This window comes from Dermacentor silvarum, chromosome 11 (genome assembly GCF_013339745.2).
Source record: "Dermacentor silvarum isolate Dsil-2018 chromosome 11, BIME_Dsil_1.4, whole genome shotgun sequence".
Lineage (NCBI taxonomy): Eukaryota > Metazoa > Arthropoda > Arachnida > Ixodida > Ixodidae > Dermacentor > Dermacentor silvarum.
The window spans coordinates 74,364,277-74,382,657 of NC_051164.1; positions in this window are offsets into that span (position 1 = coordinate 74,364,277).

Consider the following 18,381-nt stretch of genomic DNA (forward strand, 5'->3'; position numbering starts at 1 on the left):
CTTCTAGCGCCCTTTATTTCCATACCATGTACAGTCTGTTTCACACTTAGGGGAAAACTCGGAGCACCTTGCAAGGCGCTCTAGTTTCCCCTATAGTGTGAAACAGACTGTACATCATAAACAGCAGCGGGGATAAAGGGTATTCCTGTCTCAGCCCCTTGGTAATATCAACTTTCTCCTCACTCCTCATCCCTTCCCATTCATCGCAAACGGTATTTTATAGGTAAATCTCCCTCAAAAGTTGTATACAGTCGTTGCCTAAGCCTTCCCCTTCCAGAATATCTCACAAAATCTTGCGGTCTACGTGGTAACACGCTGCGGTAAAAAAAGCCACATATAACGGTCTCCTTTCTTCTCTGCATATTTCAATGATGACCTCAACACTGCAGCGCTCCTGCCGGCGAAGGACGGTAGCGCGAACACGAAGTCGTAGTCGGATCGCTCTGCATGCAGGTGACGCGACGCCATTGACACGCCTGTCTATTCTTAAACCATGGTCTCCACTAAAATTTAGTACCCCCTAGTGCAAAAGTCACAATACCAACGATTATATGAGTGTCATACAAATCTGAGCTTATTATATGTAAAGTAATGTAGTGTCTTAGGTATGTGTACTTGCCCTTTGCCCACTCGTCTGTAAAACTGTGAACTTCTGCATTGTTGCCAGACAATTGCAAATACTTGAATTCGTGTATGTGACTGAACGTTCTTGTCTTCCGTGGCCTCCTGGACTGAATGTGCAGACCTTTATCATCTGAGCACTTTTTCGTTGAGAGTGAACGGTGAAGACCTATTACGCGAATCCGAGTAAACCAAGATAATATAAACAAGCAGAGCAGCCAACACTCAGTTTGAACAGCGATTTCAGAACAGAGAAGGTCAAGGCTCGACGTCGACGACTATTTGCTATTATTTATTTATTTATTTATTTATTTATTTATTTATTTATTTATTTATTTATTTATTTAACCAGCCTCAATATCTTTCGTTTCGTTTTTTTTTTCTCCAACAAATACGCAAGACTGAAACCACCCGTTCCCCAACGTCGTTTTCCCCTCATGCTCATCCAGCTTTAAAAATGGGATGTAAATAACAATTAACATTCAATTATTCTGGTAATTATAGCATCTGTTATTTGGCGCCATTGTATATTCTGTCTGTGATATCGGAAAGTAACACCATGCATTGTGGTGTCAATAAGGTTATAAAATCACATCAATGGAAACAAAATGCCTAAAGTGGGCTTCCTTGCACATAGATTCTTACTGCAGAGGAGCCAGATTTTACGAATATACTACGATAAATTTCGTACGTTCAGGCAGGGACGGTAGAATAGGGCCGTTCGAAGAGCAGCATGCGTATGCCGTAAAAAGAGGAGGAGAGAGAACAGCAGAGAGGAAAAAAAACGCTGCGTGGACGATACCTGTTGACAGAGCTATCTTACGGACAAAGTGTCTGAACGCCTCCGCATTGTTGCTTTCGGTGTGTTCGTGAGATGGATGTGTGCGGGTTTGTCAAAGGTGTACGGTTGCTTAATAAAGTACGGAAGTGCAGCTTTCCACACGGCTCGCATGTGCTGTCAGGAAGTTCGAATTATAATGTACGTTACCTTGTAGTGGGCTGGCATTACCGGTTTGTGCGGAACTCGTGAGAACGTGTGTATGCGAGGTCGCGGAAGTTTACTACGCGGAATTTACAAATTCCGCGTAGTGGACAGATTATCTCAGTCCGCTGACTTCTGCAGTCACTTAAAGTCCTGGCACACCAACTGAATCAGCTTTCATCATAACGCACGAGGACAGATATTGTAACGATCGTTTTTGTTTCCCGCTTTTTAAGCCCTTCTTCACTGGCTAGCACACCGCCGTTATCATGCCGGTCGACTACACTACGCGGCGGACCATATGAAATAGAATTGAAGCAAGAGAATCCTTACAAGAAACAATGTACGAATTCTACAGCGGCTTCCACGAGACCTCTCACCAATAGGTGAGCCACAGACACGCGATTAAGTATATATTAAAATTAAAGGCGGAAAGTTGTTCAGCGACAAAAATACATCTACACAAGCGTTACTGCTTTGTCAGCCCACTATGGGATCAATTACTGTCACTTTCGCAAAACTTCATAATCTTGGCTAAATTTACTGACGCGTTAAATGTTTCGTGAGAAGCTTCCCTAAATCTGCAGTTATTTATCGGCGCCTTTTAACGCTATAGCGTTAAGGGCCCCGTGTCGCAGAAAATCCGCGTCGGCGTTGGTGTAGATGTCGGCATGGGCACGGCGCGCCGGTGTCGTCGGCGGAAATAATCATCCCGAATCACCCCGACCGCGCAGGCCCCCGCCTGGCGCAAGGCATTAGTGAACAAAATTGAATTTCTCAAAGTAAAATCCGTCAGAAAAATCATAACGTACGACTTAACCGCAACTTACAGACGTGATAGTGTCAGATTGAAATTTGAATATACGCGAAAACACAATTCAGTTGCCGGGAAGCCTGATAAGCAGCCAGGGATCTTTGAATGCTATCGCGTTCCACTCTTAAAGGGCAAGCTTAAGCGTCCTCCAATTTTATTGCGATAGCAATTATATGGACACTTCAACCGGAATTCTGCTCTCGGCGTCGCCGTCGTCGTCGCCGTCGCCGTCGCCGTGAGGTTCCGTATAGATAAAATCTTCACCGCGCGCCGTATGCCCGAGCGGAAGCGTGCGGGGACGCGCGCTATCACGGAGAGCGAACGCACTCAATCTCCCGCGCGCAAGCAACGACGAAGCGGGAAGCGAGCGCCGGAGAGAGCGGGCGGGGGGGGGGGGGGGGGGGGGGTCACTTCTACTGTGCCAACAACCGCGCTCCTCGCTCGACCGCACGGTCTCTTATCTCTCCCACGCGCAAGCAAGGAAGCGGGAAGCCAGCGCCGGAGGGAGCGGGGGGGGGGGGGGGGGGGGGGGGCGCACTTTTCCTCTGCCAGCAACCGCGCTCGTCGCTCGCTGCACCGTCTCTTATCTCCACACTTTATGCACTGTTCATTCGCCGCTCAGTTTCCGTTGAAGCGATAGACCGCACGTACCTTCGGCCGCTGCTTGCTGCCAGCGTTTTGACAGTCGTTGTCTGCAGTCATTCCGTGTGATCTATCCATGTTTGTTTGTGCGCGCTCACACCACGCTTGTTCATTCAGTTAGTAATAGTCGGGCCACATTTTCCAACGCACGCTACACATGTAATGCTGCCCGGATCGGCAGTGCAGAGCTACAGCTGTGTCCCTTCGGGAAGCGCTTCTCATCAACACCACCGTTTCACACGCGCCTTCTCGTGGTCATCGAGTCTCTCTTCATGTCGGTCTACTTACGCCGCAGCACACCTGCTTACTTAATCAGCTCATGTTTACTACAATTCATATTGCTACCAAAGCCGCTCACCTTACTTCGTATGACATTGCTGTGTTGCTATCGCATTCATTGCTTCGCCCTTAGAGCGAAACTGTGACATTTATTTTATTTAAAAACGCACAAGACACGTTGCTTGCGGTGACTTTCACCCGCTTCCTTCATATGAATACTTCATGCAACGCAGTGCAGCATCTTTTTTTTTTTTTTTGTCTTGTTGTAGTTCGCTATGTATTCACACTGTCCGTTTTCCGCTTTCCGCCTCGTTCGCAGAATCGCAAACAGACACCGAGGCATGAAGGAAGCCAGTCTCCTCAGCCTGATCAACGCCTTCGTATTATGCCACTTCACGTACACCATTTCTATGCACAACTGGCTCAGAGCGGAGCGAGACAAGCTCAACGCTCTCATCCGCAAAGTAGTCAATAGGGCTCTCGGGCTACCCATTCAAACCCATACCGAAGATCTCCTCAAGCTGGGGGTACACAACACCGCCGAGAAGATTGCGGAAGCCCAAGAACGCGCGCAACTCGCTCGCCTGACCACCACAGCGGCAGGTAAACGCATCCTCGAAGAGCTGGGTTACCCTCCTGCGGTATCTTCGAGGGTCAATACCCCGATCCCTAGGTGCATTCGAGACAAGTTCTAAGTGGCCCCCGTGCCTCGAAACGTCCATCCCGTCCACAACCAGGGCAGATGCAAGGCGAGTGCAGTAGCAATTCGCAAACAGATCAAGCAACAAGGCTTCAGAGCCCGCTTCGTCGACGCCGCGGAGTACAGCGATAGAAAGACCTTTGCCGTCGTCGTGGTCGACTCCAGCGGCAAGCTTTCCAATAGCGCTTCAATTCGCACTACAGACCCCGAAGTCGCCGAGCAAGCCGCCATCGCCCTCGTCCTGCTAGACAGTCGTGGGTCTGAGATCTATAGCGATTCCAAAGCGGCAGTTAGGGCTTTTCAGAAGGGTCGCATCGCCGAGCAAGCTGCTCGTCTTCTTAGCGTCTCCAATCCGGATGCTCTCACGCATCATTCGATTCACTGGTTTCCCGCTCACGTAGGGTCGGTCGAGGGTGCTCCCCCGAACCTCAATGAGTCTGCTCACGAGGCTTGCGCGCGACCTCACCGACCGCGCTTCCTCTGTAAGGAGAGCCGACACCCCTCCCCCCTACGGCCACAGGGATGCTCCCGCTACTCACAACGAGGTTATGAAATTCTTCTACATGTCTAGAAGGGTCTTTCCACCCCCTCACCCCAAATCGAATAGGACGCAAGCTGTTTCGCTTAGACTTTTACAGACCGGCACATATCCGTGTCTGGCCGTTCTGCACGAAGTTTACCCAGACGTATATCGCGACGACGCCTGCCCGTCCTGCCGGCCGACCTCCACTCTAGCACACATGCTCTGGGAGTGCGGGTCGAGATACCCCAAGTTCAGCAAGGATGAGTGGGACTCGCTTCTGCGTAGCCCCGCTCTAGACAAGCAAATCCTGGCTGTCCGGCGTGCCCGCGACCGGGCCGGTGGGCTAGACCTGCCGGTCCCAACGTGGGACTAGCCGGGTGCGCGACGAGTTCGTGTCCTCGCCGGACCTCTAATAAAAGTTATTTCAGTCACTCACTCACGCATACTGTTCGTTGCGGTCTTACAATGTTTCCAGAACTATTTTCTGCAGCTCGTGACCCTAACAGTTTTCCACGATAGTGTCTACTCTAGTCACTGTTAGGCGTTGTTGCAGCGCTTGCCCTATGCATACTTTTCACCATGTTTCCCACCAGACGTTGGCGTGTATATATATATATATATATATATATATATATATATATATAGATGTAGATAGATGATAAATAGATAGATAGATGTAGATAGATGATAAATAGATAGATAGATGTAGATAGATGATAAATCGATAGATAGATAGATAGATAGATAGATAGATAATCGATAGATAGATAGATAGATAGATAGATAGATAGATAGATAGATAGATAGATAGATAGATAGATAGATAGATAGATAGATAGATAGATAGATAGATAGATAGATAGATAGATAGATAGATAGATAGATAGATAGATAGATAGATAGATAGATAGATAGATAGATAGATAGATAGATAGATAGATAGATAGATAGATAGATAGATCAGGAGGAGGATTAAGTGCGCATCTGTGCAGACTACCAAACGACGACGGGCGAGGTTTCACTTCCTCAGGCTGCAGCAAAACAGCCAGCGGTCACCGACGTCCACCCGGATTCGGAGTGAAGACCCTTCGACACGAACGAAGAGAGAGTAGAATAAAAGGGGAGAACAAAAACAAACAAATGCCGGCAAAATTACGCAGTCCGCATCACGGTACAGCGAGAGATACCGACATGCACGTACCACGTCGCCGTCAGGTCGTCGCGGTGCCGCTAGGCAGCTGAAAAACGTCGCCGCCCGCGTTCAAAGGCAAACATGCTGGACGCGTTGATTAAGCATCGATTGGCTGGCGGGGGCCCCACCGCCAGAGAAGCACAGCCGGAGTCTCTCTCTCCTCTCTCTCTCTCTATTTTCTTCCGGCGCATGAGTAGTATAGGCCGGCTACGAGAGCGCGGGCGCGTTGGGTGCGCGCAAAAGTACGCACCACGCGGCTCGATGTGTGCCGTGCTAATGATTTCCCCAGCGTTGGCAACTTGGCAGCTCAACTCGCTTCTTCCTTCATCGCCCGCCACCACCGCGTGAGGTCGCGAGTGTCGGCGTATATTCCCGCGCGAGCTGACGAAAATAAAGCAGAGGAAATAAAGCGGCGGCGAAGCAACGGTTTGATCCACTACTCACGCCGGTGAGGCGTTGGCTGCACGCTGGGTCTCATACGCACCGCGCGAGTCATTAGTCGCCGCGTAGTTCTAATAAGTCGGTCTCGATGCTCGTTCCCGCTATGCCGCTCGGGGACGCACGCTGTTTTTCAATTCCCGCGGCTGTAATTTGCTCGTGAGCGAGGGCCAATCGCAATCGGGACGCTATCGCTGGCACCATTTTTTTTTTTTTTTTTTTTTACGCAGCCCGAATTGGCGTCCCGCGCGCCGCTCTTGCCTTCGCAGTGTACGTTCAACTCTCGCGTTGTTGTCTCGTGTTACCGGCTTTGGCTTGACTTCAATGTATCCCGAGTTTCGGGCTATCCAATCTCGTGGTCGCTCGTCGCCGATCGAAACACGGCGACGTAGGCCAGTCGACAGGTCCCCCCCGAAAAGGTTCCCGCGTTTTGTTCCCCAGAGCCGAAGTCCCACAGCAGCGCGTCGAGCGTTTTCCGCTGACTTCGCTCACTTTCGCGTTGTTTCGAGTTGATGGGGAATTCCGCGTTGATCACCTAATTCCGCTTGCACGCTATTCGGCGCGTTCTCGATTACGATTCAGTCGGAGCGACTGCTCGCGGTTAACCGGATGAGTGTTCTTCGGTTGAACGCGAATGGTGATACGGGTGCTAAACAGCCTCGGAGAAAGCAATTAGATGTTTAAAATACTCCTCTTGTTTCGCTACTTTCTTTGTTAATTAACGGGAAGAGTGCTTCTTGAATGTTTTTATATAATCTTTAGCAGTATTACAGAAATGCATCGTTGACATTAAGATGCACTTCGGGTGTGGCTTTAATATGCCACAAACGTAGCGTTCAACAAGTGATAGGAACTGCCTGGTGACACCAGTGGAAATACTCAACAAGACTTTGTTGTTAGTAGTAGCGGTACTTTTATTTTTTATCTTTTATTTTTTGCTTATTTACTTTTCATGTGTAAGGCCTGTGTGCGTAAAAATTAAAAGAGAATGGGCTTTAGAAAGCTGGCTTTTCTGCAATAAGCGAGCTTACCAGGAGAAGCGAACTTCTGCAATTCGCGTACCTCAGGTCAACTAACCGTTTTCTCGTGTACCTGGGTCACTCAGTAGTCAGAGGTAGAATGGTTAACCCATCGGGATACCGTGCTGAGGCAACAGGTTTTGAAACCAACCATCCGACAAGCTTGGTTCACTGAGTAGGTGGCAATGTGTGCACACGCGCCGCTCTTCAACGAACCACTTTCACGCCAACATAGGTCGCTGTAGACACGGGACTGGGCAGGTGCCCAGCCCCGCGTCTACAGTGACCCATGTCGTTACCCTTTGACGCCGACTTGGAGTACTGGGTGTCATGTTGACCACTAGGTCAACATGACACTAGGTCCTAGAACACTAGGATGTCATGCTGACCGCTACATGCATTCCGCTACTACGCAATAAACATTCACCGTCACGTCTCCGATCGATCGTCACGAGACAATAGTGTCCAAGATCTGAAAACGTGCAAGTGCGCATTCTCAGTGAAACTCGACATGCGTGCTATCGAGATTACAAGCGTAAACATTGGCGAGCTTCAGCTCGGCAGAGCTCGGTGTGTAACACTCAGGCCAGCAATCAAAAAAAAAAAAAATGGGGGGTCTTACAGGCCAGAACCGCAATTTCATTATGAGTTACGTTGTAGTGGGGAGGCTCCGCGTTCATTTTTATCCCCTGGATTTCTTTAACGTACCCCCAATGCACGGCGCACGAACGTTTATCGCATTCCGTCCCCATCGGAATGCGGCCGCCGTGGCCGGGATGGAAGCCGCGACTTCGAGCTCAGCAGCGCTACGCGATATAAACTGGACTACATGCGCCGGATCAGACCAGCGATCAAGCGTATACGTTGTTGCCGTTGGCAACGTCATCGCACATTCTTCAACATATCTCTAGTGGTAAGTGTCAGCGACGCTATAGGGATATAGGTGACAGCGTCGCAGCGCTCTCTGGTTGGTGCAAGGTGTCTGTAACGCCACAAATTGTAAGAGCCGTAATTTCAAAGCGTCATCGACAACCGAATGTTTCCTGTTAAACGCATTTTCTGCGTCATACCAAGATGACCGTCACATCTGCTTTATGCAACGGTAATCGCTCGGCGGTCCCAGAAGCAAGATCTACCAATCTAGCGTAGCTTGATACATTTTCGTGCAGCAACGGCTGGACAGCTATTGCACTCTGCTGCTGAGAACCGCGAGGTTGCGGTTTCGATACCCGGCCGCTGCAGCTGCATACTGTTGGTGGCGGAATGCGAGAAAAGCGTGTGGCGACTTTCCCGTGAACGTTCGTCGCTAACTCAATGGCAATAGTCATTTTTAACGAACACAAACATGTATTGGCGTAGTACCGTTGGTCATCGGTAGGGCGTCAGGAAATGTCGCTGAGCAGCAAACAAGAAATAAACAAAGGAGCACTTGTTTGCGAGCGGGATTCGGTAATCTTCGGCTGCATAGCAGGCGTTTTAAAACAGCTGCATTACGGCAGTTCGAACGAGTAGTGACTGAACAGTCAACTGGGTAAGTTTACGAGACAAGGATTCCACGGCGAAATGTGAATCTCTGCTCAGTCAAGACGTGACGGTTCTAATTTAATGGCTAACAGTGTAGGTCAGAGAGGCAGCTATACACAGTGAAACTTCAAATTTGGTGCTACGGACATAGGCATCTCGGAAATTCAGATTTCTCAAAGAGTCTGTGTCCCACAAACTTTTGTCGGCGACTGTACCCGCGGCGAGGCAACTAAAACCCTAATAACAAAGAAATTCAATCGTTATTGCATTTCGACCGTGAACGAATGGCAATCGGAAGCCTGCACGTCCCACATCATTTCCGCGTTGGTGGTTGCATAATCGCAATCCTAGACTTGTTCTCTCTTTCGCTAAATCTCTACCATGCATATATACGTACGTATTTATTTACGGAAAGGAAGAGCAGTCGGCCTGAGCTATAGCTCAATTTATGGAAAATTTGTACGAAACTCCAGAGGTTGGCAAGAAGTAAAAAGAAGCAACCGCCGTTTTGAAAACGCGGGAATGACTGCCGCACTCTGGAGCGTCGAGCCGTTCCGCGTGCTACATAAATGCGCGACTAATTGGAAATCAAACGAGCTCGTTAATAAGCCGCTAAATGGCCAGGCAGGTCAAATCCCCAGACGGATTAGGACGGTTCGCTGCTTCGTGCCGCAATATGGCGATTTGGCGAGAGCCACGGCCACTTTCGCAACGAATGCAAAGAAATAGATAAATATACAATAAAGCGACAGTGCGCGCTGCTTGCTTACTTAGAGCGCAAGCAGCTTATAGAGACGCCACATGGGGAGGGGGGCATCGGTGAGCACGGTTCCTGTGCGAGGCTGAAGCCAGCCTTTTATACGCGGTCCGGCACTCAGCCTAGTTGGTGGGACTTTCATCGCACCCCCATTACTGTGATTGGCTGCTCTTTCTATTTTTATCCCCCTGCTTGGAAGCCCAGATGGCGTTGAAGGGATTAATGCCGAACTGCCCGCACATTCCTTAAGGTAGCGACAGCTTCGCCGGGCCCCTTCGGTTAGACATACGCTTGCGCGTCTGCGGATGTTTTTTGTCAATTTCGGCGCCTGTAAATAAGCGAAGCCGAGGACTTGGCGACGGCCAGTGGGACAGACTTTCACTAGGTGTGACGGTAAGAGCTAGAACGAAGACAGGGCGAAATGCAGGGCAAACGTGGGTAGGCTATGTTCTGTAGCGGAGGCTAAGAGGTGGAGTTGGTCCTACCGCGTAATGCGTGGAGAAAACTAACGGGTGGTTTCTTAGAGTAATAGAATCGGTGACAAGAGCGGTAAGACGCAGTGATGAGATTAGCGTGTTCGCAGGCGTAAGCGCGCGTTCAGGTGAAACAAGACGACGTTAATCGGATGATGATGACGACGATGGCAGTCATGGCAGTTATTTGTAGACGAGCATTTATCTCTCATTTCTGTGACCAATCTCCCGCATGGGTATGTGCCAGGTTGATAAGGAGTCAGAGAGAGAGAGAGAGATAAGTGAGATGCGAAAGGCAGGGAGGTTAACCGGAAGTCAGCATCAGCGTCATACTCTACGCGAACTGGCCCACTGCCGGTGTTCGAGAACGGACCACACAAGCTCGAGAACAAGTTAAGGACCACACAAATAGCGACCAGTCGCTTGCTCCTAAGAGCACGTACTACGTGACGCCTGCGGTTAAAAGGGCATTCCACTTCCGCCGCCTCGGCCCCGAGCGGCGCTGGCTAACACTCCCGGGGCTAATCTCGAGCACATACAAAAACGCCCAAGATAGTGGGTGGTGGGGCGGATGGCCGCCGTGGCAGCTAAATTCGTCAAGACGTGGGTTCGGGCCCAACCAGCGGCAAATTATATGGCCATCCTCTTTCATTCCCTTTTACATTATTAGTTACGCATTTCAAATAAAAGTAAGAATTAACTTCCCTTATATGAGTTTTCTGACTTTGGTTCTTCGTATGGTTGTGACTAACAAGACATCGAGCCATTCAGGTTTCCTTATTCTCCTTAATTAAAAGTAATCTAGGTTTGATGAATTGCAAGGCCACATCATGCTTGAAACTTGCTTCCAGGGGAAAAAAATGCCTTATTCGCAAATAATACTAAGCGTTCTTCTTCATTTCTTTCTTTCTTTCTTTCTTTCTTTCTTTCTTTCTTTCTTTCTTTCTTTCTTTCTTTCTTTTTTGCCAATGACGTCATTGTAGCGCCATGCACGCCTTACAGGCTATTTTGCCGGATTCGGGTGCAGAGCTGTGTAGAGTAAAAACAATTAATAAAAACTGCTGCTTTGCACATTTTGTTCGTCTAATAATAAAATGTAGATCTTTTTAGCTATAAAAGCAGAACTAGCATCGGCGAGACGGCGTTGCAGTCTATAACAACTATTTCAGAGCGGCTTCGCCTACGGCTTTCCACTAGTACGTTGTTTTCAGACTCGGCGAGTCTCTGAATTCAGTAAGCCCTAGCTATTCGACAAACATGGATATGCGATCGACCGATATCTGCAGAATATATCGCTACAGCCAGTCCCCGGTTCGTTAACTGCACACTCTCGGGAAAAGATTGGTAAAGACTTCCTTTAACCGAAGTGAATATATGCATTCGTCTCTTTACCCTAATTTGGACGTAACCGGAAGGCAAGTTATTGTCTAGAACAACGCAGTGGGACCAGGACAAAGGAGGCGACCACACGCGGGACGAACTTAAAGAATAAACCCACACGCTACTGGATTTACATCAACTTGCTCATTCATTTGCCCCTCTGGAACACAAGACACCTCGACGAGACCGACAAAAAAAAGAAAAAGAAAGAAAAAAGAAGCCCTATTTCTTTACTCGCGCTTAACCTATCAAGCCTACGCTGAAATCTTGCCTTTGGTCGTAAAAATACCGTGCGAAAATGCATCCTCTAGGGTCGTTCTCAAACTGAGCTGATCGAACGTCCTCGGAACGGATTCGCTGAACGCGGCATGACTTCTCATATTACGGGAGCCGCTTGAATGCGCCGGGAAGCGCCCGACGCGAACGAAACGAAACAATGCTACTCCGGTCACCAGACAAGACCCGGCCGCGAGAAACGGTCGCAGCGAAGCGTAAAGCTCACCCGGGGAGGCGATCTCGTAACACCCGCGCGCCGTCGCAACAATGAAACGCCTTTGCCACAGGGCCGTCGTCGCCGAGTCAAAACAAGGGCCAAGCCGAGCCAAGTCGAGCGCGGCGCGTTGAGCCGTAGCCTGAAAAATTGAGCGGCGCCTATCCCCGGCGTTCCTGCGTCAACAAATGGCCCTTCAAAGCCAGAGGCGGTCGTCCGCGCGGCTTTGTTTATTCAACTGCGCAGAGCTGGAGCGTGGGCAGCGCGTGGACGAAACCAAGAGGAGGAGGAGACAAAGAAGTCTCGAAGGCAGACTGGTTTAGCTAGGCCCGTCTCGTTCTTTTACTAAAACCCAATCTCGTCGTCAATTGAATGGCGTTCTTTTCTTAGCGTTTCCTCCCTATTTCCAGATCTTCTTTTTCAAGATGCCTCCTTGGAGCTCTCAATTCACCGTGCGATGTTCTATGCTTGTTTCCTGGCAGCGTCGCGATCTTGTCATGAGATCGACGTCACGGCTTCCGCAGGCTCAAGTCACTGGCTTTTATGCGAGCGGAGTATGCTAGGAATCCAAATAATAAAAAATCTCGCAGGACGAGTATGTAACGCGAATGTTTAAGCGTTACGCGGGGGCAAACAACCCTGCCGCCACCGACTCACGAAGGGAAAGGCGAGGCGTGACGGCGCCGCGGCAAAACTTCAATGACACTGCGGGAGGAATCGGTCGGTTCATCGCCCGCAATGCCTAGAATTACTGCATATAGCGATATGCAGTTAACTCTAGCGACGCGTGGAGGCGAGCACTACCTGGTGGTGTTGCAGGAAACCATGAACGAGTTCTCCTCTCTCATTGGTTGAAATTAATGCGGCGCCACGTGCGCTTCTTTCGCCGAAAGTGCTCACCTTCTGGCACACGCCCAAAGTCTGCGCTACGGACGGTTACGCCAACACCGACAAGAAACTGAGCAAGGATCTAAGAAAACCTAAGGCTTTAAAATTCATAGCTCCTCGCGATAAACCTGAGCGTCTGTAATGCGATAGCGTTACGGCATCCTACCATTCGATGATTCTCCATTGACACCCACGTGATCTTTCTTCTCCATCTCCCATGGTCATCAGCGAACTCTTAGAACCTTATGAGCTCTGTTGAGACTGCCTTGCAACCTATAACGCTCTTGTTCTACGGACGCTGCTTACTTACTCCTCACGACCTTATGAAGCCCATTCCGTCCACACGCGGTGCATCATCTATATACAGGGTGTGCAAGCTAACTTTAGCCAAGGTGTAAAAATATATCACAGCACTCTAGGAAGACGTGACCTAATGCATGTTGTTGGTGATTGTGTGGGCAGCTAACACTGTGTTTTGTATTCTGCTGAATTGCACAATTATTCAAGATTACGTAACCAACTCCGCAAGCATTAATGTTTGGGCAAAACTTCCAAGGAAACAGCTGTAGAGCGTTCTAGAGAACAATTAATTCAGTAGCTTCACATTTCCTATTTGTTACGACATAATTTTTGTGTAGTCTTAAAAAACCCGCGAAATATGAAAAAAAATGCCGCACTTACGTCCGAAAGGCGAAGCATCGATTGCGATAGCAAATTAGTGGAAAGCTATATGAAGCAAGCATGGTAGTTTTATCGGGCGTATAATCTGGTAAACCTAGGCATACTAACTAAATTAACAAGCATGATGTCACACGCGCAAAAGCTAGCATCAACGCATCTCACTCGATGAGCGCGGAAACTTGCTGTCAAAAAGCTGGAGTGAGCAAGCGCGACAGCAGCAGCGAGCAAATTGACCTCCACGCTGCCGCTCGCACAACGCGAACTTAACCATGAAAACACATCGCAGGGTGGACGCGTGACGCAAGCACTCGTACCCTCTGGGTAGCGTCGCATCGTGGCAACTCACTGAACTAAAGCCGACCAACGGCTCCCATTGCGGAGCGAGCGATTGCACTGGCATTGAAAAATAGAGGAGGCGCTGGTAGATAAGAGTGGCATAGAATCGAGCGGAAGGAATTGCCACATTATACCAGCCCAGGTGAATGTCCCGTACGGCTTTATCGCATAAAACGGCGGAGGATGGGGAGAAGGGGGTAGCTGGCACAACACGTGTCATCTTTGCACGCTGCAGCTTGCAGTGCCTTGGCATTGGCCATTGAGGACAGGACTTTCAATGGTTCAATGCGCTGCAATCATGTCTTTGCGATGTAATACTTTTTATGCAGGATCAGTAGAGTGACCTGCGTTTCTCGTTTAAAAACTTTTGAAGGTTTAGCGCTCACCACTGCTTTGTACTATAAATAAGCTTTAAAATTATCATCCCCTATTGATAATTAGTTGTCTCTTTGATAATTACTTGTCTATAATTAGCCTATTAATTGTCGTACAATTACTAGACTATGCTTCTATAATCTGCGACCCTATTACTAAACATGGTATTGCGAAAATCGAAAAAAAATACAAGAAAGACTGTTTGTTTTATATGTAGCAGTTTTGGACGCTCATGAATGACAGCCGGGCCTCCCCCCCCCCCCTCCCCGCTTTTAGCCAAGGCCAGTTTACGACGTTGCCCCAAAGGAATCCTTGTTCAAGTCAAACATTTCTATCAATTAAGCAAGGGTCACTAAAAGAGCGATATTACAATACATATAACAAAAGTAATATCATTCTCGTCTATACATGCCACCAGGCAAATGCATCATTCGGCCTTAACTCCGTTTCGCTCCGGTGTTAATTGTTTTAAGTACTCCTTTCCTTTTTGTGACAATTGTTACGAATGCAACAATTTAACTAATGGTCACGTTATTTAGCCTAGTGTAACATCCGTGGTTTCCAAACAGTGGCCGTAAAAGTTTCGCCTGGTCTGTTAAAATAGTGTTCTGTTTTGTATGCTGCGATTTGTGTCTATATTTATTTCAATTTTGCAAATATTGTAATTAGCTTGTTTTACAAGTGACCCCCCTAAAATACACAGTGTGAATTTCGGTATCAATAAATAAGCTTAGCAACATTGACGAATATTATGGATCGGATCATTCAATATATGAGCACTGTTACTTGCCTAGTTTGCCATGATGCCATGAAACAAAAACCAAAAAAAAAAGTCGCAGTTTCGCCCGAAAGGCGAACCATCGATTGCAATAGCAAATGCGTAGATAGCTGTACGAAGTGAGGACAGTAGTTTTATTGGAAAACGACGTCTAAGTGCGTACGCGTGGTGTCACTACGCCAGTACGTAGCACAGATGTCAGTGGCGGTCTTACAACAAAGTCATAAGTAGGGTAGACGGCCACATTCATAGATTTAGATTGGCGAGTACATGAAATCAATCACTAGACGCCATATCGTTTGGTCTATAAGTAAATTCATAGCAGAAAAAATTAGTGGCTTTCCCGTAATCGAGAGTAGATGTAAGCATGAAATGGCTATACGGCGTCGTTTGCTGCCTGTAGTGCGACCGCCTTCAACCACGTTTCTTCTTGCAACAGTCCAACGTGCTCAGCGTCTGTCGCCACTTTTTCTTCTCGTCACATTGAAGTGGTCGGCTGCAAATGTGCGACCTTAGGTCACCTGTATCTGCCTCTGGAACGTCGCTATTGGAAGTGACAAATAAATCTTCAGCGTACTAGAATTTACAGCTTGAGTGATATTGTGAAGTAACATTAGGAAGAACTCGAAACTCCTGCTGTACAGACAGGCTATAGACGAGGTGCTATAGGACTCAGCCCACTCGATCAGGTGCCCATTAGCGTTCGTATCAGGCATGGGCATACCATCCCTAGAGTAGACTATCAAAATCCTAGGGCTTTTATTAGACTAAAAGGGCTGCAACGCTAAGTCTATAGCCCGTCTCACCACGAAAACTGAGAACATTCTGAGATTAATTATGAGAGTGTGCAACAAGAAAGGCGGCATAGGCGAGGATATACTCCTTAGGGCTCACCATGCTTTCCTCATGAGCCATGTCATTTACGTAGTCGCGGCCCGCAATTGGACCAAAACGGAGAGAGATAACTTAGGGACGCTCATTAGGTGCTCGGCGTTCCAACCACGGCTAGCACGGAGAAACTCATGAAGTTGGGAGTACACAACACAACAACGGAGTTAATTGAAGCACAAAGATCATCACAAATTATTAGATTATCAAACTCCAAAGCAGGCAAAGAATGTTGGATGCGACAGGCCTCCGTCCTAGCTTTAATCAGGGAGAGACCACGCAATTTGATACTCAAACAAATAATTCCTTCATTGTAGACCCTTTTCCAAGAAACGTCCACCCACAACACAATAAAGGTCGAAGGTAGGCGAGGGCTAGGGTTTTCTTAAAGAAATTATCCGGAACGGAGACCTTTGTTGTCGCGGCGCGACACGCCAGCTCCGATAAGTTTTCTTTAGCTTTCGTCAATGATAGGAGAGAACTCCTCTCGGCAGCTTCGCTGAAGACCTCGTTGGTCAACGTGGCGGAACAGGCTGCTATAGCTCTCGCATTACTTGACACAACACGCACTACGGTGTACACAGACTCCCGAGCGGCAATTAGAGCGTTCGCATCGCGATTGATAGCCAAACAGGCAGCCAGGATTCTCAACGGCAAACCCCCCTCAGACACTATTCATCACATAGTCTGGTTCCCAGCTCACATGGGACCAGACGTGTTACCGGGTCACCTGAACCCCAATGAGACAGCCCACGACCGGGCGCAAGGTTTCATATGCCGCGACGGGATGGTGTCTCGGGTGAGTTCGGGTGAGTTCGGGAGAGCTCGTCCACAGTGATCCTCTAGTTACTTTTCACGAAATCACATTACATTACATAGGGGATAGGCAGAGTTTTCCCTCCCCCCATCATAAGCTCAACACATCATATACTCCAGACGGGGTCCTACCCCTCCAGGGACTTTCTGAACATGCATCACCCAGACATTTATCCATTCTGCCCAGATTGTGGCACTGTATTTTGCTCATTAAATCACATGCACTGGCAGTGAGTGCCCTGTGTTACAGGATTTTGACCAAGAAGAAGACTGGACGAAGGCCATCAAAGGCCCCAGACAAGACGTCCAGCTCCTGGCTATCCAGAGGGCCCGTGAACGAGCGGAGAGGCACGGCCTCTCTGTTCCGACATGGGACTAGCCAACGGCTAACAGGTCCCCCTGCCTAGCTTTTCAGGACCTCAATAAAGTTGTTTACTACTACTACTTGTTTGGAGAGTAACTAGCGTATGTAATGCAGTCCTGTACAAAGCGTTGGGGTCCAGAGACCACATTTGCTTAAATTTTGACTTGTTGCCCGTGTGATCTCGATTTTTTTCTCGCAACTTGCCGGCATGTTCTCGTTCTGAGTACCCAGATAACGGCTCTGGTTCATGGCTCAAGGTCACTTGAAGGTCGCCGACAATGGGAGCTGAAAGCATTTCATGCTTAAAAATACCAACCAAAGTGATGTTGTCAAAGAGGTTAACGTTTCGCCTACCACGCGCACGCCTTGCTCAGTGGACTGGAAATGGCTCAAAAAAAGGCTTCTTTGAGCTTTTCAGCTTAGCGAACGAGGCTTCCGAATGTGTGGAAGCCAAGATTGTTACATCCTTAAGGGTGCTGGTTTTTGCATGGCTAACATACCCTTACCATAGAGAAAGAAATTCAACAAGAGGGGACACTCGGCAAAAACTGGCAACAGGAAACACGTCACCATACGTCACGCTATAGTATTGATGCCGAACGTTAGCTGCCGCGAGCATCGAAAAAAAAAAGAAAATGAAATGAAGTTAACAGACATTGATTTATTTTTTAAATTCTTTGCCGCGAAAACTAAAACGCTGTGCGTATAAATGAACTTAAACTTTGCGACTTATTTTTCTTGACTCACCTAGCGACAGGCCAATGACGCGCCAGATGCATGCGTCATCCGACAGACACTCCCCCGAGGCGAACGAGGGCGGCTGCGCGCGCGTTTGAGCGCTCGCCCGCGGCGACCCGTATATATATATATATATATATATATATATATATATATATATATATATATATATATATATATTTCTTTTTTTAATGTCGCCTGGTTTCTTGGTTTCCCGGCGTATTCTTGCCTTGCTTCTGCACTGGGACAAGACAACACTGCACTATTGGATTACAGCAAGGTGAGAAATCTTGTTTCACAGTCTACGACGCAATTAGGCTTACTCGTACGGGACCGAGACTTAAGACGCAGTTAGCGAAAAACAGCTCGGCCATCCTGGCGCAGTTAATTTGAGTTAATGAATCGTGCTGGGACATGCTTCCGACGCTTCCTAGGGGATTATTGTGACTTACTTCGGTTCTGTTGAGGCACACTAGCCGCACAGGGCGCTGTGACGCAGTTAGCGAGAACCAACTCGGCCGTGGCGCGTAGTCTTGCGCATCTTGCTAGAAGTTTGTGCCGCTTTCTCTGACGCCAGACATTACTGAAAACTAATTTCGTTACTTTTTGGGGTACTTTTGACGCACGCTGGCCGTACAGCGCGCTGTGACACAGTTAGCGATAAGCAGCTCGGCCATGGTGAC